Consider the following 26,668-nt stretch of genomic DNA (forward strand, 5'->3'; position numbering starts at 1 on the left):
CAACTAGTGCATCCACACAGCCTCCTGTCACTTGTACCAGTACGGTAATTAACACATCTACCACACAGCCCGCAACTTCTACCAACCCCGCTGTGATCTCAAGCATTACCTCAACAGAAACGTCAGCGAGGAGCACATCAACTCTCAGTACCACACGGGAAACTACGAGTTCCACCAGTACAACAGGTTTAATTGCATAGTATCACATCTCCAGCGAATTTAAATCCATACCATTATGTGTTTATTCATGGCACTTAGTTACATTTAAAAAAAATAAGTTATCCGGAAATGTAGTTTTTGTCTCAATTAAAGTCTTAGCACACGCTCATTACCGTATGGTAGGGAGGATAGATTGTGGAGTAAGAACCAGGAAAACCTCGTAAATAACTAGCTAAAATAAGTTTCAGTTTGAGACAAATTCCAGTCTGAAGTATGGCAATATTTCAGCGAGTTAAAGCTCTTCGTCAACCTAGCTTACTTTGATATATTGCCTCGACGTCCGGACACTTCATGCCAAGATATATAAATTGTATACTGATGGGGTTTTAAAGCAAACTATATAAAATAATTTGGATCCAATCACCTCCAATCAAAAACCTAATCAGACCCTAAATTCTTATTTGCATCATTTTGAATGACTATACCTTGTATGACACTTTGTTAACATTTCCAAGATGTTGATGGTATTTAACTCCATGCACCTATAAACATGACTTAAGCACAGCATGTACAGAGTTGTTCCTATCTCAAAGTGCTAAACATTTCATTTGAAAATGCGAAGATTATAAGTTATATCCTGATATTCGGGAGTTCATTATAGGCAAGCAAATCCTGCAGCTGCATATAATCTTGAGCGTAGAATATAATGAGATCTGTTCCTAGGAGATGGATCAATACACAGTTTGGGAAGAATCTTCCCAGCAGCGACTAAGAATATCCATAAAATACAAACCCAAATCTAACGGACGTAAAATCGTCAACTTAAATGCAAACACAACATATATCCTAGGATTATTACAATATTATCACCAACAAAATATACGTATTTGCCAGTTTGAACATATTCTCTGATGTACTAAGTGTTAGATATCTGTAGATTGCTCATGCCTTTCCGTTGAACTTACAGAACCAGCAACAACTAGCAGCTTAACGATATCTACAAGCCCTAGCACCGTTACGACGACATTAACTACACCCATGACATCTACAAGTGCATCGTCAAAAGCGCCGACAACAGATAGTTCCACAATGACCACAACTAGCTCATCCACGCAGCCTGCAGCGACTAGCACCAGTACGGTAATTAACACGTCTACCACATCGCCGACAACTTCTGCCAGCCCCACTGTGACCACAAGCAGTGCATCAACAGAAACGTCAGCGAAGAGTACATCTACTTTCAGTGCCACTCAGGGAACTACGAGTTCTACCAGTACAACAGGTATGCTTTTGTAGCAACAGTCTCTAGCGAATTGAACTCATTATTAATCTATACACCATCCGACTCTTAATTACATGCGTAAAATGTATTTATTGTCCAGAGAACATTTCATCACACTCTAGTCCTTGTATCGCGGTCAGTTTAGCTGGTTGAAGTATAACGGGAAAATCCAAAGAAATATCTACCTAGATAAAGAGAGCCTGCCTCGAGCTAAGGCATATTTTGGTGTTGGCGATAATTTAGCGAGTGGAAAAGATGCAAAAGCCTGGCAAGTTTTTGATAATCAATCTGATTCCGGCACTCACTTCATACCAGAAGCCATTGTCTTATATGGGTATTTAATGCCAAAATACGACGATCATTTGGGCCCAAACATCAATAGTGAAAAAGAAAACTAGCAAAACACTATCTTCATATTTGAATATTCTCCTTGCTTCTCATTTGTATCACGCATCGATCAAGAATTCCAAACTGTAGATTTGTACTTAAAGCAATGAAACTATAAGTATGACCCAAACACCGTATTGATAGGATTGTTTCTTTCTCAAATAGCGAAACTCACACGATTAAAATGTCAAGAGATTTCTTTATATTGAGTTGCTAAGGAGTTTCATGTTACCCGACTAATTCTAATTCAGGATATGATCTTCAGCGTACTAAATTATGACGTCTGTTTGGAGCAATAGGGTCAATGATCGCTTTGGAAAATATCTTCCCAACAGCTACTGTATATATCCAAGAAATACAAACAAAAATGTAAATGGCGCACAATCGTTAACTTGAATACACTTACAAACATATATCGTAGATTTTTAAATTGATATCAGCAACGAAATATATGTATTTGCTAATTTCCACATACCCTATTCCCCAATCAGTGTTAAATATTCACTAATTCTTCATTATTGCCGCTTGTGTTATAGAACCCTCAACAACTAGCAATACAACGATGTTCCCAAGTCCTAGCACCATTACGACAACGACGTCTACTACACCGATGACTACCACAAGCACATCTTCACCGGCGCCGACAACGTCCAGTTCCACCATGTACACAACTAGTGCATCCACACAACCTCCTGTCACTAGCACCAGTACGGTAATTAACACATCTACCACACAGCCCGCAACCTCTACCAACCCCACTGTGATCTCAAGCATTACCTCAACAGAAACGTCAGCGAGGAGCACATCAACTCTCAGTACCACACGGGAAACTACGAGTTCCACCAGTACAACAGGTATAATTGCATAGTATCACATCTCCAGCGAATTTAAATCCATACCATTATGTGTTCATTCATGGCACTTAGTTACATGTAAAAAAAAATAAGTTATCCGGAAATGTAGTTTTTGTCTCAATTAAAGTCTTAGCACACGCTCATTACCGTATGGTAGGGAGGATAGATTGTGGAGTAAGAACCAGGAAAACCTCGTAAATAACTAGCTAAAATAAGTTTCAGTTCGAGACAAACGCCAGTCTGAAGTATGGCAAGATTTCAGCGAGTAAAATCTCTTCGTCAACCTAGCTTACTTTCATATATTGCCTCGACGACCGGACACTTCAAGCCAAGATATATATTGTCTACTGATGGGGTTTTAAAGCAAACTATATAAAATAATTTGGATCCAATCACCTCCAATCAAAAATCTAATGAGACCCTAAATTCTTATTTGCATCATTTTGAATGCCTATACCTTGTATTACACTTTAGTAAACATTTCCAAGATGTTGATGGTATTTAACTCCATGTACCTATAAACATGACTTAAGCACAGCATGTACAGAGTTGTTCCTATCTCAAAGTGCTACACATTTCATTTGAAAATGCGAAGATTATAAGTTATGTCCTGATATTCGGGAGTTCATTATAGGCAAGCAAATCCTGCAGCTGCATATAATCTTGAGCGTAGAATATAATGAGATCTGTTCCTAGGAAATGGATCAATACACAGTTTGGGAAGAATCTTCCCAGCAGCGACTAAGAATATCCATAAAATACAAACCCAAATCTAACGGACGTAAAATCGTCAACTTAAATGCAAACACAACATATATCCTAGGATTATTACAATATTATCACCAACAAAATATACGTATTTGCCAGTTTGAACATATTCTCTGATGTACTAAGTGTTAGATATCTGTAGATTGCTCATGCCTTTCCGTTGAACTTACAGAACCAGCAACAACTAGCAGCTTAACGATGTCTACAAGCCCTAGCACCGTTACGACGACATTAACTACACCCGTGACATCTACAAGTGCATCGTCAAAAGCGCCAACAACAGATAGTTCCACAATGACCACAACTAGCTCATCCACACAGCCTCCAGCGACTAGCACCAGTACGGTAATTAACACGTCTACCACATCGCCGACAACTTCTGCCAGCCCCACTGTGACCACAAGCAGTGCATCAACAGAAACGTCAGCGAAGAGTACATCTACTTTCAGTGCCACTCAGGGAACTACGAGTTCTACCAGTACAACAGGTATGCTTTTGTAGCAACAGTCTCTAGCGAATTGAACTCATTATTAATCTATACACCATCCGACTCTTAATTACATCCGTAAAATGTATTTATTGTCCAGAGAACATTTCATCACACTCTAGTCCTTGTATCGCGGTCAGTTTAGCTGGTTGAAGTATAACGGGAAAATCCAAAGAAATATCTACCTAGATAAAGAGAGTCTGCCTCGAGCTAAGGCATATTTCGGTGTTGGCGATAATTTAGCGAGTGGAAAAGATGCAAAAGCCTGGCAAGTTTTTGATAATCAATCTGATTCCGGCACTCACTTCATGCCAGAAGCCATTGTCTTATATGGATATTTAATGCCAAAATACGACGATCGTTTGGGCCCAAACATCAATAGTGAAAAAGAAAACTAGCAAAACACTATCTTCATACTTGAATATTCTCCTTGCTTCTCATTTGAATCACGCATCGATCAAGAATTCCAAACTGTAGATTTGTACTTAAAGCAATGAAACTATAAGTTTGACCCAAACACCGTATTGATAGGATTGTTTCTTTCTCAAATAGCGAAACTCATACGATTAAAATGTCAAGAGATTTCTTTATATTGAGTTGCTAAGGAGTTTCATGTTACCCGACTAATTCTAATTCAGGATATGATCTTCAGCGTACTAAATTATGAAGTCTGTTTGGAGCAATAGGGTCAATGATCGCTTTGGAAAATATCTTCCCAACAGCTACTGTATATATCCAAGAAATACAAACTAAAATGTAAATGGCGCACAATCGTTAACTTGAATACACTTACAAACATATATCGTTGATTTTTAAATTGATATCACCAACGAAATATATGTATTTGCTAATTTCCACATACCCTATTCCCCAATCAGTGTTAAATATTCACTAATTCTTCATTATTGCCGCTTGTGTTATAGAACCCTCAACAACTAGCAATACAACGATGTTCCCAAGTCCTAGCACCATTACGACAACGACGTCTACTACACCGATGACTACCACAAGCACATCTTCACCGGCGCCGACAACGTCCAGTTCCACCATGTACACAACTAGTGCATCCACACAGCCTCCTGTCACTAGCACCAGTACGGTAATTAACACATCTACCACACAGCCCGCAACCTCTACCAACCCCACTGTGATCTCAAGCATTACCTCAACAGAAACGTCAGCGAGGAGCACATCAACTCTCAGTACCACACGGGAAACTACGAGTTCCACCAGTACAACAGGTATAATTGCATAGTATCACATCTCCAGCGAATTTAAATCCATACCATTATGTGTTCATTCATGGCACTTAGTTACATGTAAAAAAAAATAAGTTATCCGGAAATGTAGTTTTTGTCTCAATTAAAGTCTTAGCACACGCTCATTACCGTATGGTAGGGAGGATAGATTGTGGAGTAAGAACCAGGAAAACCTCGTAAATAACTAGCTAAAATAAGTTTCAGTTCGAGACAAACGCCAGTCTGAAGTATGGCAAGATTTCAGCGAGTAAAATCTCTTCGTCAACCTAGCTTACTTTCATATATTGCCTCGACGACCGGACACTTCAAGCCAAGATATATATTGTCTACTGATGGGGTTTTAAAGCAAACTATATAAAATAATTTGGATCCAATCACCTCCAATCAAAAATCTAATGAGACCCTAAATTCTTATTTGCATCATTTTGAATGCCTATACCTTGTATTACACTTTAGTAAACATTTCCAAGATGTTGATGGTATTTAACTCCATGTACCTATAAACATGACTTAAGCACAGCATGTACAGAGTTGTTCCTATCTCAAAGTGCTACACATTTCATTTGAAAATGCGAAGATTATAAGTTATGTCCTGATATTCGGGAGTTCATTATAGGCAAGCAAATCCTGCAGCTGCATATAATCTTGAGCGTAGAATATAATGAGATCTGTTCCTAGGAAATGGATCAATACACAGTTTGGGAAGAATCTTCCCAGCAGCGACTAAGAATATCCATAAAATACAAACCCAAATCTAACGGACGTACAATCGTCAACTTAAATGCAAACACAACATATATCCTAGGATTATTACAATATTATCACCAACAAAATATACGTATTTGCCAGTTTGAACATATTCTCTGATGTACTAAGTGTTAGATATCTGTAGATTGCTCATGCCTTTCCGTTGAACTTACAGAACCAGCAACAACTAGCAGCTTAACGATGTCTACAAGCCCTAGCACCGTTACGACGACATTAACTACACCCATGACATCTACAAGTGCATCGTCAAAAGCGCCGACAACAGATAGTTCCACAATGACCACAACTAGCTCATCCACACAGCCTCCAGCGACTAGCACCAGTACGGTAATTAACACGTCTACCACATCGCCGACAACTTCTGCCAGCCCCACTGTGACCACAAGCAGTGCATCAACAGAAACGTCAGCGAAGAGTACATCTACTTTCAGTGCCACTCAGGGAACTACGAGTTCTACCAGTACAACAGGTATGCTTTTGTAGCAACAGTCTCTAGCGAATTGAACTCATTATTAATCTATACACCATCCGACTCTTAATTACATCCGTAAAATGTATTTATTGTCCAGAGAACATTTCATCACACTCTAGTCCTTGTATCGCGGTCAGTTTAGCTGGTTGAAGTATAACGGGAAAATCCAAAGAAATATCTACCTAGATAAAGAGAGCCTGCCTCGAGCTAAGGCATATTTCGGTGTTGGCGATAATTTAGCGAGTGGAAAAGATGCAAAAGCCTGGCAAGTTTTTGATAATCAATCTGATTCCGGCACTCACTTCATGCCAGAAGCCATTGTCTTATATGGATATTTAATGCCAAAATATGACGATCGTTTGGGCCCAAACATCAATAGTGAAAAAGAAAACTAGCAAAACACTATCTTCATACTTGAATATTCTCCTTGCTTCTCATTTGTATCACGCATCGATCAAGAATTCCAAACTGTAGATTTGTACTTAAAGCAATGAAACTATAAGTTTGACCCAAACACCGTATTGATAGGATTGTTTCTTTCTCAAATAGCGAAACTCATACGATTAAAATGTCAAGAGATTTCTTTATATTGAGTTGCTAAGGAGTTTCATGTTACCCGACTAATTCTAATTCAGGATATGATCTTCAGCGTACTAAATTATGACGTCTGTTTGGAGCAATAGGGTCAATGATCGCTTTGGAAAATATCTTCCCAACAGCTACTGTATATATCCAAGAAATACAAACTAAAATGTAAATGGCGCACAATCGTTAACTTGAATACACTTACAAACATATATCGTTGATTTTTAAATTGATATCACCAACGAAATATATGTATTTGCTAATTTCCACATACCCTATTCCCCAATCAGTGTTAAATATTCACTAATTCTTCATTATTGCCGCTTGTGTTATAGAACCCTCAACAACTAGCAATACAACGATGTTCCCAAGTCCTAGCACCATTACGACAACGACGTCTACTACACCGATGACTACCACAAGCACATCTTCACCGGCGCCGACAACGTCCAGTTCCACCATGTACACAACTAGTGCATCCACACAACCTCCTGTCACTAGCACCAGTACGGTAATTAACACATCTACCACACAGCCCGCAACCTCTACCAACCCCACTGTGATCTCAAGCATTACCTCAACAGAAACGTCAGCGAGGAGCACATCAACTCTCAGTACCACACGGGAAACTACGAGTTCCACCAGTACAACAGGTATAATTGCATAGTATCACATCTCCAGCGAATTTAAATCCATACCATTATGTGTTCATTCATGGCACTTAGTTACATGTAAAAAAAAATAAGTTATCCGGAAATGTAGTTTTTGTCTCAATTAAAGTCTTAGCACACGCTCATTACCGTATGGTAGGGAGGATAGATTGTGGAGTAAGAACCAGGAAAACCTCGTAAATAACTAGCTAAAATAAGTTTCAGTTCGAGACAAACGCCAGTCTGAAGTATGGCAAGATTTCAGCGAGTAAAATCTCTTCGTCAACCTAGCTTACTTTCATATATTGCCTCGACGACCGGACACTTCAAGCCAAGATATATATTGTCTACTGATGGGGTTTTAAAGCAAACTATATAAAATAATTTGGATCCAATCACCTCCAATCAAAAATCTAATGAGACCCTAAATTCTTATTTGCATCATTTTGAATGCCTATACCTTGTATTACACTTTAGTAAACATTTCCAAGATGTTGATGGTATTTAACTCCATGTACCTATAAACATGACTTAAGCACAGCATGTACAGAGTTGTTCCTATCTCAAAGTGCTACACATTTCATTTGAAAATGCGAAGATTATAAGTTATGTCCTGATATTCGGGAGTTCATTATAGGCAAGCAAATCCTGCAGCTGCATATAATCTTGAGCGTAGAATATAATGAGATCTGTTCCTAGGAAATGGATCAATACACAGTTTGGGAAGAATCTTCCCAGCAGCGACTAAGAATATCCATAAAATACAAACCCAAATCTAACGGACGTAAAATCGTCAACTTAAATGCAAACACAACATATATCCTAGGATTATTACAATATTATCACCAACAAAATATACGTATTTGCCAGTTTGAACATATTCTCTGATGTACTAAGTGTTAGATATCTGTAGATTGCTCATGCCTTTCCGTTGAACTTACAGAACCAGCAACAACTAGCAGCTTAACGATGTCTACAAGCCCTAGCACCGTTACGACGACATTAACTACACCCGTGACATCTACAAGTGCATCGTCAAAAGCGCCAACAACAGATAGTTCCACAATGACCACAACTAGCTCATCCACACAGCCTCCAGCGACTAGCACCAGTACGGTAATTAACACGTCTACCACATCGCCGACAACTTCTGCCAGCCCCACTGTGACCACAAGCAGTGCATCAACAGAAACGTCAGCGAAGAGTACATCTACTTTCAGTGCCACTCAGGGAACTACGAGTTCTACCAGTACAACAGGTATGCTTTTGTAGCAACAGTCTCTAGCGAATTGAACTCATTATTAATCTATACACCATCCGACTCTTAATTACATCCGTAAAATGTATTTATTGTCCAGAGAACATTTCATCACACTCTAGTCCTTGTATCGCGGTCAGTTTAGCTGGTTGAAGTATAACGGGAAAATCCAAAGAAATATCTACCTAGATAAAGAGAGTCTGCCTCGAGCTAAGGCATATTTCGGTGTTGGCGATAATTTAGCGAGTGGAAAAGATGCAAAAGCCTGGCAAGTTTTTGATAATCAATCTGATTCCGGCACTCACTTCATGCCAGAAGCCATTGTCTTATATGGATATTTAATGCCAAAATACGACGATCGTTTGGGCCCAAACATCAATAGTGAAAAAGAAAACTAGCAAAACACTATCTTCATACTTGAATATTCTCCTTGCTTCTCATTTGAATCACGCATCGATCAAGAATTCCAAACTGTAGATTTGTACTTAAAGCAATGAAACTATAAGTTTGACCCAAACACCGTATTGATAGGATTGTTTCTTTCTCAAATAGCGAAACTCATACGATTAAAATGTCAAGAGATTTCTTTATATTGAGTTGCTAAGGAGTTTCATGTTACCCGACTAATTCTAATTCAGGATATGATCTTCAGCGTACTAAATTATGAAGTCTGTTTGGAGCAATAGGGTCAATGATCGCTTTGGAAAATATCTTCCCAACAGCTACTGTATATATCCAAGAAATACAAACTAAAATGTAAATGGCGCACAATCGTTAACTTGAATACACTTACAAACATATATCGTTGATTTTTAAATTGATATCACCAACGAAATATATGTATTTGCTAATTTCCACATACCCTATTCCCCAATCAGTGTTAAATATTCACTAATTCTTCATTATTGCCGCTTGTGTTATAGAACCCTCAACAACTAGCAATACAACGATGTTCCCAAGTCCTAGCACCATTACGACAACGACGTCTACTACACCGATGACTACCACAAGCACATCTTCACCGGCGCCGACAACGTCCAGTTCCACCATGTACACAACTAGTGCATCCACACAGCCTCCTGTCACTAGCACCAGTACGGTAATTAACACATCTACCACACAGCCCGCAACCTCTACCAACCCCACTGTGATCTCAAGCATTACCTCAACAGAAACGTCAGCGAGGAGCACATCAACTCTCAGTACCACACGGGAAACTACGAGTTCCACCAGTACAACAGGTATAATTGCATAATATCACATCTCCAGCGAATTTAAATCCATACCATTATGTGTTCATTCATGGCACTTAGTTACATGTAAAAAAAAATAAGTTATCCGGAAATGTAGTTTTTGTCTCAATTAAAGTCTTAGCACACGCTCATTACCGTATGGTAGGGAGGATAGATTGTGGAGTAAGAACCAGGAAAACCTCGTAAATAACTAGCTAAAATAAGTTTCAGTTCGAGACAAACGCCAGTCTGAAGTATGGCAAGATTTCAGCGAGTAAAATCTCTTCGTCAACCTAGCTTACTTTCATATATTGCCTCGACGACCGGACACTTCAAGCCAAGATATATATTGTCTACTGATGGGGTTTTAAAGCAAACTATATAAAATAATTTGGATCCAATCACCTCCAATCAAAAATCTAATGAGACCCTAAATTCTTATTTGCATCATTTTGAATGCCTATACCTTGTATTACACTTTAGTAAACATTTCCAAGATGTTGATGGTATTTAACTCCATGTACCTATAAACATGACTTAAGCACAGCATGTACAGAGTTGTTCCTATCTCAAAGTGCTACACATTTCATTTGAAAATGCGAAGATTATAAGTTATGTCCTGATATTCGGGAGTTCATTATAGGCAAGCAAATCCTGCAGCTGCATATAATCTTGAGCGTAGAATATAATGAGATCTGTTCCTAGGAAATGGATCAATACACAGTTTGGGAAGAATCTTCCCAGCAGCGACTAAGAATATCCATAAAATACAAACCCAAATCTAACGGACGTACAATCGTCAACTTAAATGCAAACACAACATATATCCTAGGATTATTACAATATTATCACCAACAAAATATACGTATTTGCCAGTTTGAACATATTCTCTGATGTACTAAGTGTTAGATATCTGTAGATTGCTCATGCCTTTCCGTTGAACTTACAGAACCAGCAACAACTAGCAGCTTAACGATGTCTACAAGCCCTAGCACCGTTACGACGACATTAACTACACCCATGACATCTACAAGTGCATCGTCAAAAGCGCCGACAACAGATAGTTCCACAATGACCACAACTAGCTCATCCACACAGCCTCCAGCGACTAGCACCAGTACGGTAATTAACACGTCTACCACATCGCCGACAACTTCTGCCAGCCCCACTGTGACCACAAGCAGTGCATCAACAGAAACGTCAGCGAAGAGTACATCTACTTTCAGTGCCACTCAGGGAACTACGAGTTCTACCAGTACAACAGGTATGCTTTTGTAGCAACAGTCTCTAGCGAATTGAACTCATTATTAATCTATACACCATCCGACTCTTAATTACATGCGTAAAATGTATTTATTGTCCAGAGAACATTTCATCACACTCTAGTCCTTGTATCGCGGTCAGTTTAGCTGGTTGAAGTATAACGGGAAAATCCAAAGAAATATCTACCTAGATAAAGAGAGCCTGCCTCGAGCTAAGGCATATTTCGGTGTTGGCGATAATTTAGCGAGTGGAAAAGATGCAAAAGCCTGGCAAGTTTTTGATAATCAATCTGATTCCGGCACTCACTTCATGCCAGAAGCCATTGTCTTATATGGGTATTTAATGCCAAAATACGACGATTATTTGGGCCCAAACATCAATAGTGAAAAAGAAAACTAGCAAAACACTACCTTCATACTTGAATATTCTCCTTGCTTCTCATTTGTATCACGCATCGACCAAGAATTCCAAACTGTAGATTTGTACTTAAAGCAATGAAACTATAAGTATGGCCCAAACACCGTATTGATAGGATTGTTTCTTTCTCAAATAGCGAAACTCATACGATTAAAATGTCAAGAGATTTCTTTATATTGAGTTGCTAAGGAGTTTCATGTTACCCGACTAATTCTAATTCAGGATATGATCTTCAGCGTACTAAATTATGACGTCTGTTTGGAGCAATAGGATCAACGATCGCTTTCAAAAATATCTTCCAAACAGCTACTGTATATATCCAAGAAATACACACTAAAATGTAAATTGCGCACAATCATTAACTTGAATACACATACAAACATACATCGTAGGGTTTAAATTTATATTACCAGCGAAATATATGTATTTGCTAATTTGCACATACCCTATTCTCCAATCAATGTTAAATATCACTAATTCTTCATTCTTGCCGCTGGTATTATAGAACGCTCAGCAACTAGGAATACAACGATATCCACAAGTCCTAGCACCATTACGACAACGACATCAACTACACCGATGATTACCACAAGCACATCTTCACCGGCGCCGACAACGTCCAGTTCCACCATGTGCACAACTAATGCATCCACACAGCCTCCTGTCACTAGCACCAGTACGGTAATTAACACATCTACCACACAGCCCGCAAATTCTGCCAGCCCCACTGTGACCTCAAACATTACCTCAAAAGAAACGTTAGCGTGGAGCACATCAACTCTGAGTACCACACGGGAAACTACGAGTTCCATCAGTACAACAGGTATAATTGCATTGTATCACATCTCCAGCGAATTTAAATCCATACCATTATCTGCACATTCATGGCACTTAGTTACGTTTAAAAAAAAATAAGTTATCCGGAAATGTAGTTTTTGTCTGAATTACAGTTTTAGCACACGCTAATCCCTGTATGGTAGGGAGGACAGATTGTGGAGTAAGAAAAAGGAAAACCTCGTAAATAATTAGCTAAAACAAGTTTCAGTTTGAGACAAACACCAATCTGAAGTATGGCAATATTTCAACGAGTAAAAGATCTTTGTCAACCTAGCTTCCTTTGTTATATTGCCTCGACGTCCGGACACTTCAGGGCAATATATATTGTCGACTGGTGGGGTTTTAAAGCAAACTATATAAAATAATTTGGAACCAATCACCTCCAATCAAAAATCTATCGAGACCCTAAATTCTTATTTGCATCATTTGAATGTCTATACCTTGTATTACACTTTAGTAAACATTTCCAAGATGTTGATGGTATTTAACTCCATGCACCTATAAACATGACTTAAGCACAGCTTGTACAAAGTTGTTCCTATCTCAAAGTGCCAAACATTTCATTTGAAAATGCGAAGATCATAAGTTATGTCCTGATATTCGGGAGTTCATTATAGGCAAGCAAATCCTGCAGCTGCATATAAACTTGAGCATGGAATAAAATGAGATCTGTTCCTCGGAACTGGATCAATACTAATTTTGGGAAGAATCTTCCCAGCAGCGACTATGAATATCCATATAATACACACCCAAATCTAACGGACGTACAATCGTCAACTTAAATGCAAACACAACATATATCCTAGGATTATTACAATATTATCACCAACAAAATATACGCATTTGCCAGTTTGAACATATTCACTTATGTACCAAGTGTTAGATATCTGTAGATTGCTCATGCCTTTCCGTTGAACTTACAGAACCAGCAACAACTAGCAGCTCAACGATGTCTACAAGCCCTAGCACCGTTACGACGATATTAACTACATCTATGAAATCTACAATTGCATCGTCAAAATCGCCGACAACAGATAGTTCCACAATGACCACAACTAGCTCATCCACACAGCCCCCAGCGACTAGCACCAGTACGGTAATTAACACGTCTACCACATCGCCGACAACTTCTGCCAGCCCCACTGTGACCACAAGCAGTACATCAACAGAAACGTCAGCGAAGAGCACATCTACTGCCAGTACCACTCAGGGAACTACGAGTTCTACCAGTACAACAGGTATGCTTTTGTAGCAACAGTCTCTAGCGAATTGAACTCATTATTAATCTATACACCATCCGACTCTTAATTACATTCGTAAAATTTATTTATTGCCCAGAGAACATTTCATCACACTCTAGTCCTTCTATCGCGGTCAGTTTAGGAGCTTGAAGTAGAAGCGGGAAATTCCAAAGAAATATCTACCTAGATAAAGAGAGCCTGCCTCGAGCTAAAGCATATTTCGGTGTTCGATATAATTTAGCGAGTGGAAGAGATTCAAAAGCCTGGCGAGTTCTTGATAATCATTCTGATTCCGGGACTCACTTCATGCCAGAAGCCATTGTCTTATGGGTGGATTTAATGCCAAAATACGACGATTATTTGGGCCCAAATATCAATAGTGAAAAAGAAAACTAGCAAAACACTATCTTCATACTTGAATATTCTCCTTGCTTCTCATTTGTATCACGCATCGAGCAAGCATTCCAAACTGTAGATTCGAACTTAAAGCAACGAACCTGTAAATATGACCCAAACACAGTATTTATAGGATTGTTTCTTTCTCAAATAGCGAAACTCATACGATTAAAATGTCAAGAGATTTCTTTATATTGAGATTCTAAGCAATTTTATATTACCCGACTAATTGTGATTCAGGATATGATCTTAAGCGTACTAAATTTTTACGTATGTTTGGAGCAATAGGATCAACGATCGCTTTCAAGAATATCTTCCCAACAGCTACTGTATATATCCACGAAATACACAGTAAAATGTAAAAGGCGCATAACTTGAATACACATACAAACATATATCGTATTTTTTTTAATTTATATCACCAGCGAAATATATGTGCTTGCTAATTTGCACATACCCTATTCTCCAATCAATGTTAAATATTCACTAATTCTTCATTATTGCCGCTTGTTTTATAGAACTCTCAACAACTAGCAATACAACGATATCCACAAGTCCTAGCACCATTACGACAACGACATCAGCTACACCGATGATTACCACAAGCACATCTTCACCGGCGCCGACAACGTTTAGTTCCACCATGTCCACAACTAATGCATCCACACAGCCTCCAGGCACTAGCACCAGTACGGTAATTAACACATCTACCACACAGCCCGCAAATTCTGCCAGCCCCACTGTGACCTCAAACATTACCTCAACAGACACGTTAGCGAGGAGCACATCAATTCTCAGTACCACACGGGAAACTACGAGTTCCATCAGTACAACAGGTATAATTGCATTGTATCACATCTCCAGCGAATTTAAATCCATACCATTATGTGTACATTCATGGCACTTAGTTACGTTTAAAAAAAAATAAGTTATCCGGAAATGTAGTTTTTGTCTGAATTACAGTCTTAGCACACGCTAATCCCTGTATAGTAGGGAGGATAGATTGTGGAGTAAGAAAAAGGAAAACCTCGTAAATAACTAGCTAAAATAAGTTTCAGTTTGAGACAAACGCCAGTCTGAAGTATGGCAATATTTCAGCGAGTATAGGCTCTTCGTCAACCTAGCTTACTTTGTTATATTCCCTCGACGTCCGGACACTTCAGGGCAATATATATTGTCGACTGATGGGGTTTTAAGGCAAGCTATATAAAATAATTTGGAACGAATCACCTCCAATCAAAATTCTATCGAGACCCTAAATTCTTATTTGCATCATTTGAATGTCTATACCTTGTATTACACTTTAGTAAACATTTCCAAGATGTTGATGGTATTTAACTCCATGCACCTAGAAACATGACTTAAGCACAGCATGTACAGAGTTGTTCCTATCTCAAAGTGCTAAACATTTGATTTGAAAATGCGAAGATCATAAGTTATGTCATGATATTCGGGAGTTCATTATAGGAAAGCAAATCCTGCAGCTGCATATAATCTTGAGCGTAGAATATAATGAGATCTGTTCCTAGGAACTGGATCAGTAATCTTTTTGGGAAGAATCTTCCCAGCAGCGACTATGACTATCCATATAATACACACCCAAATCTAACGGACGTAAAATCGTCAACTTAAATGCAAACACAACATATATCCTAGGATTATTACAATATTATCACCAACAAAATATACGCATTTGCCAATTTGAACATATTCACTGATGTACTAAGTGTTATATATGTGTAGATTCCTCATGCCTTTCCGTTGAACTTACAGAACCAGCAACAACTAGCAGCTCAACGATGTCCACAAGCCCTAGCGCCATTACGACAATATTAACTACATCTATGAAATCTACAAGTGCATCGTCAAAAGCGCCGACAACAGATAGTTCCACAATGACCACAACTAGGTCATCCACACAGCCTCCAGCGACTAGCACCAGTACGGTAATTAACACGTCTACCACATCGCCGACAACTTCAGCCAGCCCCACTGTGACCACAAGCAGTACATCAACAGAAACGTCAGCGAAGAGCACATCTACTGCCAGTACCACTCAGGGAACTACGAGTTCTACCAGTACAACAGGTATGCTTTTGTAGCAACAGTCTCTAACGAATTGAACTCATTATTAATCTATACACCATCCGAATCTTAATTACATTCGTAAAATTTATTTATTGTCCAGAGAACATTTCATCACACTCTAGTACTTGTATCGCGGTCAGTTTAGGTGCTTGAAGTATAAGCGGGAAAAACCAAACAAATATCTACCTAGATAAAGAGAGCCTGCCTCGTGCTAAAGCATATTTTGGTGTTCGATATAATTTTGCGAGTGGAAGAGATGCAAAAGCCTGGCGAGTTCTTGATAATCAATCTGATTCCGGCACTCACTTCATGCCAGAAGCCATTGTCTTATGGGTGGATTCAATGCGAAAATACGACGATTATTTGGGCCCAAACATCAATAGTGAAAAAGAAAACTAGCCAAACACTATCTTCATATTTGAATATTCTCCTTGCTTCTCATTTGTATCACGCATCGAGCAAACATTCCAAACTGTAGATTTGAATTTAAAGCAACGAAGCTATAAATATGACCCAAACACAATATTGATAGGATTGTTTCTTTCTCAAATAGCGAAACTCATACGACTAAAATGTCAAGAGATTTCTTTATATTGAGATTCAAAGCAATTTTATATTACCCGACTAATTGTTATTCCGGATATGATCTTAAGCGTACTAAATTATTACGTATGTTTGGAGCAATAGGATCACCATCGCTTTCAAAAATATCTTCCAAACAGCTACTGTCTATATCTACGAAATACATACTAAAATGTAAATGGCGCACAATCGTTAACTTGAACACACATGCAAACATATATCGTAGGTTTCAATATTTATATCACCAGCGACATGTATGTGATTGCTAATTTGCACATACCCTATTCTCCAATCAATGTTAAATATTCATTAATTCTTCATTCTTGCCGCTGGTATTATAGAACCCTCAACAACTAGCAATACAACGATATCCACAAGTCCTAGCACCATTACGACAACGACATCAACTACACCGATGATTACCACAAGCACATCTTCACCGGCGCCGACAACATCCAGTTCCACCATGTACACAACTAATGCATCCACACAGCCTCCTGTCACTAGCACCAGTACGGTAATTAACACATCTACCACACAGGCCGCAAATTCTGCCAGCCCCACTGTGACCTCAAACATTACCTCAACAGAAACGTTAGCGAGGAGCACATCAACTCTCAGTACCACACGGGAAACTACGAGTTCCATCAGTACAACAGGTATAATTGCATTGTATCATATCTCCAGCGAATTTAAATTCATACCATTATGTGTTCATTCATGGCACTTAGTTACGTTTAAAAAAAATAAGTTATCCGGAAATGTAGTTTTTGTCTGAATTACAGTTTTAGCACACGCTAATGCCTGTATGGTAGGGAGGATAGACTGTGGAGTAAGAAAAAGGAAAACCTCGTAAATAACTAGCTAAAACAAGTTTCAGTTTGAGGCAAACACCAATCTGAAGTATGGCAATATTTCAGCTAGTAAAAGATCTTTGTCAACCTAGCTTCCTTTGTTATATTGCCTCGACGTCCGGACACTTCAGGGCAATATATATTGTCGACTGATGGGGTGTTAAAACAAACTATATAAAATAATTTGGAACCAATCACCTCCAATCAAAAATCTATCGAGACCCTAGATTCTTATTTGCATCATTTGAATGTTTATACCTTGTATTACACTTTAGTAAACATTTCCAAGATGTTGATGTTATTTAACTCCATGCACCTATAAACGTGACTTAAGCACAGCTTGTACAGAGTTGTTCCTATCTCAAAGTGCTACACATTTCATTTGAAAATGCGAAGATCATAAGTTATGTCCTGATATTCGGGAGTTCATTATAGGCAAGCAAATCCTGCAGCTGCATATAAACTTGAGCATAGAATATAATGAGATCTGTTCCTAGGAACTGGATCAGTACTCATTTTGGGAAGAATCTTCCCAGCAGCGAATAAGAATATCCATAAAAATGCAAAAACAACATATATCCTAGGATTATTACAATATTATCACCAACAAAATATACGCATTTGCCAATCTGAACATATTCACTGATGTACTAAGTGTTAGATATTTGTAGATTGCTCATGCCTTTCCGTTGAACTTACAGAACCAGCAACAACTAGCATCTCAACGATGTCCACAAGCCCTAGCACCTTTACGACAACGACATTAACTACACCCATGACATCTTCAAGTGCATCGTCAAAAGCGCCGAGAACAGATAGTTCCACAATGACCACAACTAGCTCATCCACACAGCCTGTAGCGACTAGCACCAGTACGGTAATTAACACGTCTACCACATCGCCGACAACTTCTGCCAGCCCCACATTGACCACAAGCAGTACATCAACAGAAACGTCAGCGAAGAGCATATCAACTGTCAGTACCACTCAGGGAACTACGAGTTCTACCAGTACAACAGGTATGCTTTTGTAGCAACGGTCTCTAGCGAATTGAACTCATTATTAATCTATACACCATCCGACTCTGAGTTACATTCGTAAAATTTATTTATTGTCCAGAGAACATTTCATCACACTCTAGTCCTTGTATCGCGGTTAGTTTAGCTGCTTGAAGTATAAGCGGGAAAATCCAAAGAAATATCTACCTAGATAAAGAAAGCCTGCATCGAGCGAAGGCATCTTTCGGTGTTCGATATAATTTAGCGAGTGGAAGAGATTCAAAAGCCTGGCGAGTTCTTGATAATCAATCTGATTCCGGGACTCACTTCATGCCAGAAGCCATTGTCTTATGGGTGGATTTAATGCCAAAATATGACGATCATTTGGGCCTAAACATCAATAGTGAAAAAGAAAACTAGCAAAACACTATCTTCATACTTGAATATTCTCCTTGCTTCTCATTTGTATCACGCATCGAGCAAGCATTCCAAACTGTAGATTTGTACTTAAAGCAATGAACCTATAAATATGACCCAAACACAGTATTGATAGGATTGTTTCTTTCTCAAATAGCGAAACTCATACGATTAAAATGTCAAGAGATTTCTTTATATTGTGATGATAAGTTGTTTTATATTACCCGCCTAATTGTGATTCAGGATATGAGATTATTATCACTAAAAAAATATACGTATTTGCCAATTTGTACATATTCACTGATGTACTAAGTGTTAGATATTTGTATATTGCTCATGCCTTTCCGTTGAACTTACAGAACCAGCAACAACTAGCAGTTCAACGATGTCCACAAGCCCTAGCACCTTTACGACAACGACATTAACTGCACCCATGACATCTACAAGTGCATCGTCAAAAGCGCCGACAACAGATAGTTCCACAATGACCACAACTAGCTCATCCACACAGCCTCCAGCGACTAGCACCAGTACGGTAATTAACACGTCTACCACATCGCCGACAACTTCTGCGAGCCCCACTGTGACCACAAGCAGTGCATCAACAGAAACGTCAGCGAAGAGCACATCTACTGCCAGTACCACTCATAGAACTACTAGTTCTACCAATGAATCAGGTATGCTTTTGTAGCAACAGTCTCGAGATATTTGAAATCATTATTAATCTCTGCACCATCCGACTCTTAATTACATTCATTCAATCAAGCACATCATAAAATGTATTTATTGTCTCTTGAACATTTCGTTACACTCTTGACCTTGTATCTTGGCCAAGTGGCCTGATTGAGGTATAACCGGGAAAATCCAAGGAAATATCTACCTAGATAAAGGGAGCCTGCCTCGAGCTAAGGCATATTTCGGTGTTTTCGATAATTTAGCAAGTGGAAGAGATGCAAAGCCTGGCAACTTTTTGATAATCAATCTGATCCCGGCACTCACTTCATGCCAGAAGCCATTGTCTTTTGGTCGGAGTTTAATGCGAAGATATGACGATCATTTATGCCCAAACATCAATATTAAAAATGAAAACTGACACGACAATATCTTCATTCCTGAATGTTCTGCTTGCTTCTCGTTTGTATCACGCATCGGGCAAGCATTCCAACCTGTAGATTTGTACTTAAAGCAATGAACCTATAAATATGACCCAAACACAGTATTAATTGGTTTGTTTCTTTCTCAAATAGTGAAACTCATACGATTAAAATATGAAGAAATTTCTTTATATTGAGATACACAAAACCTCCATATTACCCGACTAATCGTGATTCAGCATATGTTCTTGTACACATTAGATTATGACGTCTGTTTGGAGCAACAGGATCAATACTTGCTTTGAAAGGGATCTTCCTAACAGCGACTGTATATATCCAAGAAATATACACTAAAATGTAAATGGTGCACAATCCTTAATTTGTATTGATAATACAAACATGTATCGTAGGTTTTTAAATTGATATCACCAGCAAAATATATGTATTTGGCAATTTGCTCCTCAAGGGTGAAAAAGAAAACTAACGAGACACTATCTTCATACTTGAATGATCTGCTTGCTTCTCATTTGTGTCACGCAATGGGCCTAGATTGATTTCATATCCACATCAATCACTGCACATGCACCAGTCTTAATTACATCCAAGATAAGACATTATAAAATGTATATGTTGTCCCTCAGATAATGTATCACACTGGAGACGACATGACCCCGGAAACTTCAGAAATCACTATTTTGATAAAGAGAGCCAGCCCTGCATATAGAACTTTATCTTCAGGTGTGGCTGAGATGCGAAAAGACGACAATAATTTAGACTCAATCATCTACAGTAAAAAAAAAACTACAAGACGTTACTGTCATACTTGCATGATTTGAGTGTTGCTTGTTTGAATGACGCTACAGTAAACCTTTCCAACCAGTAGACTGGTACTTAACTCAATGTACACAGACATATAGCACAAACACAGTAAACATATAATTGTTCCTATCTCAAAGTACAAAACACATGCACTTGAAAATATCATGAAAATTGATTTTGTTAGATATTCGTGAGTTCCATATTACGAACTTATTTCGATGCAGCTTATGATCTTGATATTAGTAAATTACGACGTCTATTAGAATCAACCGGGTCAATTCTCGCTCTGCGAAATATCTTCCCAACAGCGACTGATTATGTCAAAGAAAAACACTCTAAAATGCAAACGACGTACAGTCATAACCTTAAATGCAAATGCAACATATATTGCAGATTTATTACACTAATATCTCCAACAAAAGATATGTATTTGGTAATTTTCGCATACTCACTGCTCCACTCAGTGTTAGATATTCGTTAATTCTTAATTCTTGGCGTTGAACCTAAAGAGTAAGTAACAAGCAACAGCACAAGTATGTTCCCAAGCTCTGGCACCATTATGACAAAGACATATACTAAGCAGATGATTATCACAAGTACATCATCAATGGCGCCAACAACGTCTAGTTCTACCTTGTCTACAACTTTAACATCCACACAGCCTCCAGTGACTAGCACCAGTACAGTAATTAACACACCTTCCACAGAACCGACAAATTCTGCCAGTGTCAATGTGACCACTAGCAATGCCTAAAAAGAAACGTCAGCGAAGATCTTAGCTACCGTCATTACCACACAGTGAACTGCAAGTTCCTCTGGTTCTACAGGTTTACTTGTAGAACATCAAGTCTATAGCGATTTACGGCCCTGTACAATTCTTTACTACAATCAAAATAATAATAAACAGTGTAAAAGATATGTTGTCTTAAGGACGTTTTAAGCACACAATAATATATGTATCGCGGCAAGCTTTCATTCAAGCGAATCAAAATCCTTAAACCTCTGATCTTAGACGGAACTTAACAAAATGCAGAGATATGTATTAGATATGAAACTGTGTTGTTGTCTTATCGCTATTTCAGCTCAGATTTGTTATATATCTGGAAATGTTATTTTTTGCGTTTAACGCCCCTTTTAACACACAATAGGCGACATGTGACATGTAATATAACTAGTGGAAAAGTAACCCCATGCAAAACCCGAAAATAACCACCGAGCCTCTAAATGCTATATGCAAGCTTTCTCACGCAGCCACATTGGGCAGCCCGACACTCGAACCCATGGGGAAAGAGGTGATCGGTCAACATGAACTTTTTTGTCCTCTCGTCCGCCCGGCCTCCAGATCTGAAAATCATTACTCGATAGCAGTTGGAGCCTCGCTGAGTTAAAGGTTATATCGAAAGTATTAAATAAGAAACCTCTTCTACACCAAAATAAAGAAAATCGTGTCGCGTGTACAGGACCTTGTTGTCGCCCATAAACATGTAGATTAGAGAGTGGTCATACTTGACCCTGGGCCACTCTTATGTTATTTTTTCTAGATCTCGTTATCGCTACGCATTAATTAGTTTGCCTCAACAGACAATAAAATGGCCCTACTTGCGACATATGTTCATGTTTAATAGCTTGATGTCTAGTTTCAATTGACGTGTTAGGATTCGTTGTGTCTTTGTTTTTTGTCTCCTGTTTCTTTCATCCGCATTTGATAAATCGAGAACCTTGAGGCAATAAAGTATAAGCATTTGAAACTAATTTAAAGGTAGCTGAGAAAAATGTGTAAAATATAATTAAATAAACAAAATAAGGGCATTAATATGTAACTTGTATCTGCTCAGAAAATGGAGTCATATTCGGAAAAATAACCCTATCTGAATATGATGATATAAGATATTGAGCCCCTGGAAAAGCTCAGAATTCAAATAGTATCCTTTTATAATAAATTCATATACAAGCGCCTATGTGTTAGATATATCTGAGGAAATTAAAATAGTTACTTCAAAATTCTGTCTCCTCCTATAATAATCATAAGCAACCAAAACATTTATCAATTTTATCATATACTTCCTTGTCGCTTTCCTGATTATATTATTCATTCCAATATATTGTGATTAGCAATTAAGTATATAAATGTCTAATTCCTGAAACGAATTAGACAGGAAGAAAGCAGGTAGTTGGATCTGTTTTGTCAATTAAGCCATGTCCTGAATAAAGTGAAGAAATGCACTCATGATGTGAATTAATTCGAGAAAGATAAATGTCTTTGTTTCATAATATTGGCATGTGATTGACGACGTTTTCACTTTGTAGGACTGTATAAATCTATGTGTGGATAGTGTACCTTGAAATCTTCGCGTAATCCATATGTACAAAGATATACTTGTTCACCAAAAATGATGAAATACATGTTTAGATAATTAGTTTGATCATAAGACAAACCCCGCATTGACATTTAATAGTTGGCAAACCGATTAAGATTGCAACAAAAATCAAAACCTAATATAAATCCTGCTAATTTGAATCGTTTGAGGACCCTTTAATCAGGTATGACTGTATTTGTATTGCTTTATTGGTCTTTAAGCTAAACATATATAGAAAACAATTGCCCTGTATCAGTATTTTATTCCGTGTGATATCACAAATGAATCCTAAAGCGGGCCAATAACTAATCCAGTATTTATAAATAATCGACTTATGTGAGCTCGCCCGATCATTGCAAAACCCAGCTCTAGTGAATACTGTATCTCGTGGATATGCGCTTTTTATTTTCATTGATGTTCACATTTGTTCTTTGTTCTACAAATGGTATATATATTCGGATCATGTAAGAAGGTCCGTTACAAATTTTGTGATGACGTATGGAATGAGAAATACTTTTTTTAAATCAATAAAATCAGTAAATGTAGTGACGATTTAACATATAGGACGGTCATAATTGTTAGCATTATCACATATTTTGCTCACCTCATATAATGTCATCTTCTTTCGTTCGTCTAATTACTCCCATTCTTGAAATGTATTCATTTTATCATCTATTGCCAATACCAGTTATAAAAAGTTTTAAATAGCAATGGTCCACTTTCATAACCCATGTTTCGTCAAACCTAATTAACTTATTAATTGTTTTCCTTTAGATCTTATATTTAGCTATGGTAACCGAACGCAAGATTTGACACTCAAGAACGTGGATGACGCCTGTAGTCCTGATGTGACATCATCGTTACAATTTCCAATGTTTGGAATACTTTACACTCAAATTTATGTAAGTAGACATATTATGGTACAAATCGTTTGTGAATTCATTCAGAATGGTCTGATCAAATATAAAAAATGAAATGAAGACATTTATGGTTATAAAAGTAATTTAATTTCCAAACATGATGGAAGAAATGAAAATCATATGTAAGTAATACCCGTTAAATAATTGTTTAATATACATAAAAGAAGTCGACTACAATTTTGCAGTTCCATATATAAATATAATATGTATGAGACGAACTAACTGTTGGCATTGTAAGAAATGGTTCCGCTGTTTACATAGTTCATAAGTAATGTCCTGCATTCAGTTTAATTTTGCTATATTTTAACTTTTTATTTGGTTTACTTCTCAGATATGCAGCAATGGAATTGTGTCGTTCTCAGAGATCGTGACCACACCAAATCCACCAGAAAGTGACAATGAACTTCGCGAATATTCATTTCTAGCCCCATACTTTACTGACCTTGACCTTCGACAAACAGGATCATCTGTAGAAGCTACTATATACTACCATGCGTATGACGTTATCAGCAATCATAGCTTAATAACAGACAATAACGTCGCATTGGCAAGGGATTTTGTGCGTAAAACAGAGAGTGACCAAGAATATTTTTTTCCGACATTTCTTCTGGTAGTCACGTGGGAGAAAGTGTTACCATATCCCGCCAACTCTCGTCAATCTGAGGTAAGCTGGCTTTTCAATCATGACATAATTATATACAAAGTAATATAAACTTCTTTTGCAAATAAAAATTAAGACGAAATTTTGTATAAAAAATATACTACTTTTAATTTTAATACGTGGCGTAAAGAAGTGAGTTGATAACAAATATTACAAAACCAATAACTCAAAGAATGTGTAACAAATTTACGTAATCAAACTATTGAAACATGCAAATAATAATGAAGAGGTGCTACAATGTTTTTTTTCGATTAAATTATACATCATTATATTTTGTTCTTGGTATAGCCAAAATTGTGCAGAAAACAATTTAATTGTAACATCTGGTTAAGAAGTTTTTTTTTTCAGATGATATGTTATGACTCAGCTTAACCGATCTAAGATACTTATTTTTTCTCTGGCGCATGCAAAATGCCCTTTATTGAAGAGGCAAAATTAAGAAATTATTAAAGTTATGAATGAAACTCCTTTCTTTCTTATCTACTCCTATAGAGATATAAAAAATTCGGGAGCTTCATTTTAAATTAGATATGACCTGGTCGAGTGACTTTATTGAAAAAGTAATTGAAACAAATATCGACATCGCTTGCATCAAATAAACTATTACACGCGGAACTTGCTCACATGTTAATTATATTTCCATTGTAAAGGATACTTACTGACGACATATAAGTAGGTAATATATTAGGTAATGTAGTTTTTATTTTATTTTTTGTTAAACGGCGCAACAGAACTAATAGGTTTTTTGTGCCGATGCAATTGGAGTAAAGTGATTTGCCAATGGACACACCACGGTAGCTAACCAGGCTGTCCAATGGTACGATTCAAATTCGCATACTTTCGGTGGTAGGTCCGGCACGCTAAACAATGAGCCACGACGGCTACCTAGGTGAAAATCAAAAAATAGCTTGAAAAATGTTGAAATAAATTAATGTTAAATTGTGTTTACCAATATATTAATTCAAATCATAGTAGTGTTTTCTTGTTTTCAGGCTGCTAGTTTTCAACTTGCTTTAGTGACAGATGGATTAAACACCTTTGCCTTCTACATCTATTTCAAGGATCAAATGCAATTGAGGACTAATGATGTATTTATTGGATATGCCTTCCACATACCAGGAATTGTGGAGAAAGATTTAAATTCATTTAAAAGTAGAGCTTTAACTATTGATAGACATGTTGAAACCAATGGTGAGCCGTAAACTATATTGTGTTTATTCTTGTTTATCTCATGGTAACATGTTTAGTAAAAAGCAAATGCTTTGTAATTATCTGATCTAATGTATTGTTTATATGTTTAGTTAGTTCAAAAACCATTATGTCCAAGAGTGACATAATCAGTAACTTATTAACTGTTACACATTTCAGGAGATCGTATTGTGTATTGCTTGTGATTAGAATTAACTTACCGTTGTTTATGCTTTGTAAGACTCAAGCATTGAGTGTAATATAAAATTAATGTATGTTTGTCTAAATAAATCGTAACTCATTCTCTCTTTATACATAGTTTTTGGTATAGAAACATATAATATATATGTAAATAATCATAAAATAGAAGCACAA

General features: G+C 37.6%; 1 pseudogene across 1 annotated transcript in view; it reads left to right on the forward strand.

Annotated features, from left to right (window-relative positions):
* The first annotated feature begins 19,615 nt into the window (after positions 1-19,615).
* LOC149791506 (uncharacterized) overlaps positions 19,616-26,668 on the forward strand; it is a 42,661-nt pseudogene continuing 35,608 nt past the window's right edge. Inside the window, exons 1-4 of the transcript XR_016423304.1 lie at positions 19,616-19,931; positions 24,299-24,426; positions 24,776-25,108; positions 26,098-26,296. The product of XR_016423304.1 is annotated as an uncharacterized LOC149791506 (transcript). The remainder of the gene's footprint in view (positions 19,932-24,298; positions 24,427-24,775; positions 25,109-26,097; positions 26,297-26,668) is intronic.

This window comes from Sinohyriopsis cumingii, chromosome 9, assembly GCF_028554795.1.
Source record: "Sinohyriopsis cumingii isolate HCF-2022 chromosome 9, ASM2855479v2, whole genome shotgun sequence".
NCBI lineage: Eukaryota > Metazoa > Mollusca > Bivalvia > Unionida > Unionidae > Sinohyriopsis > Sinohyriopsis cumingii.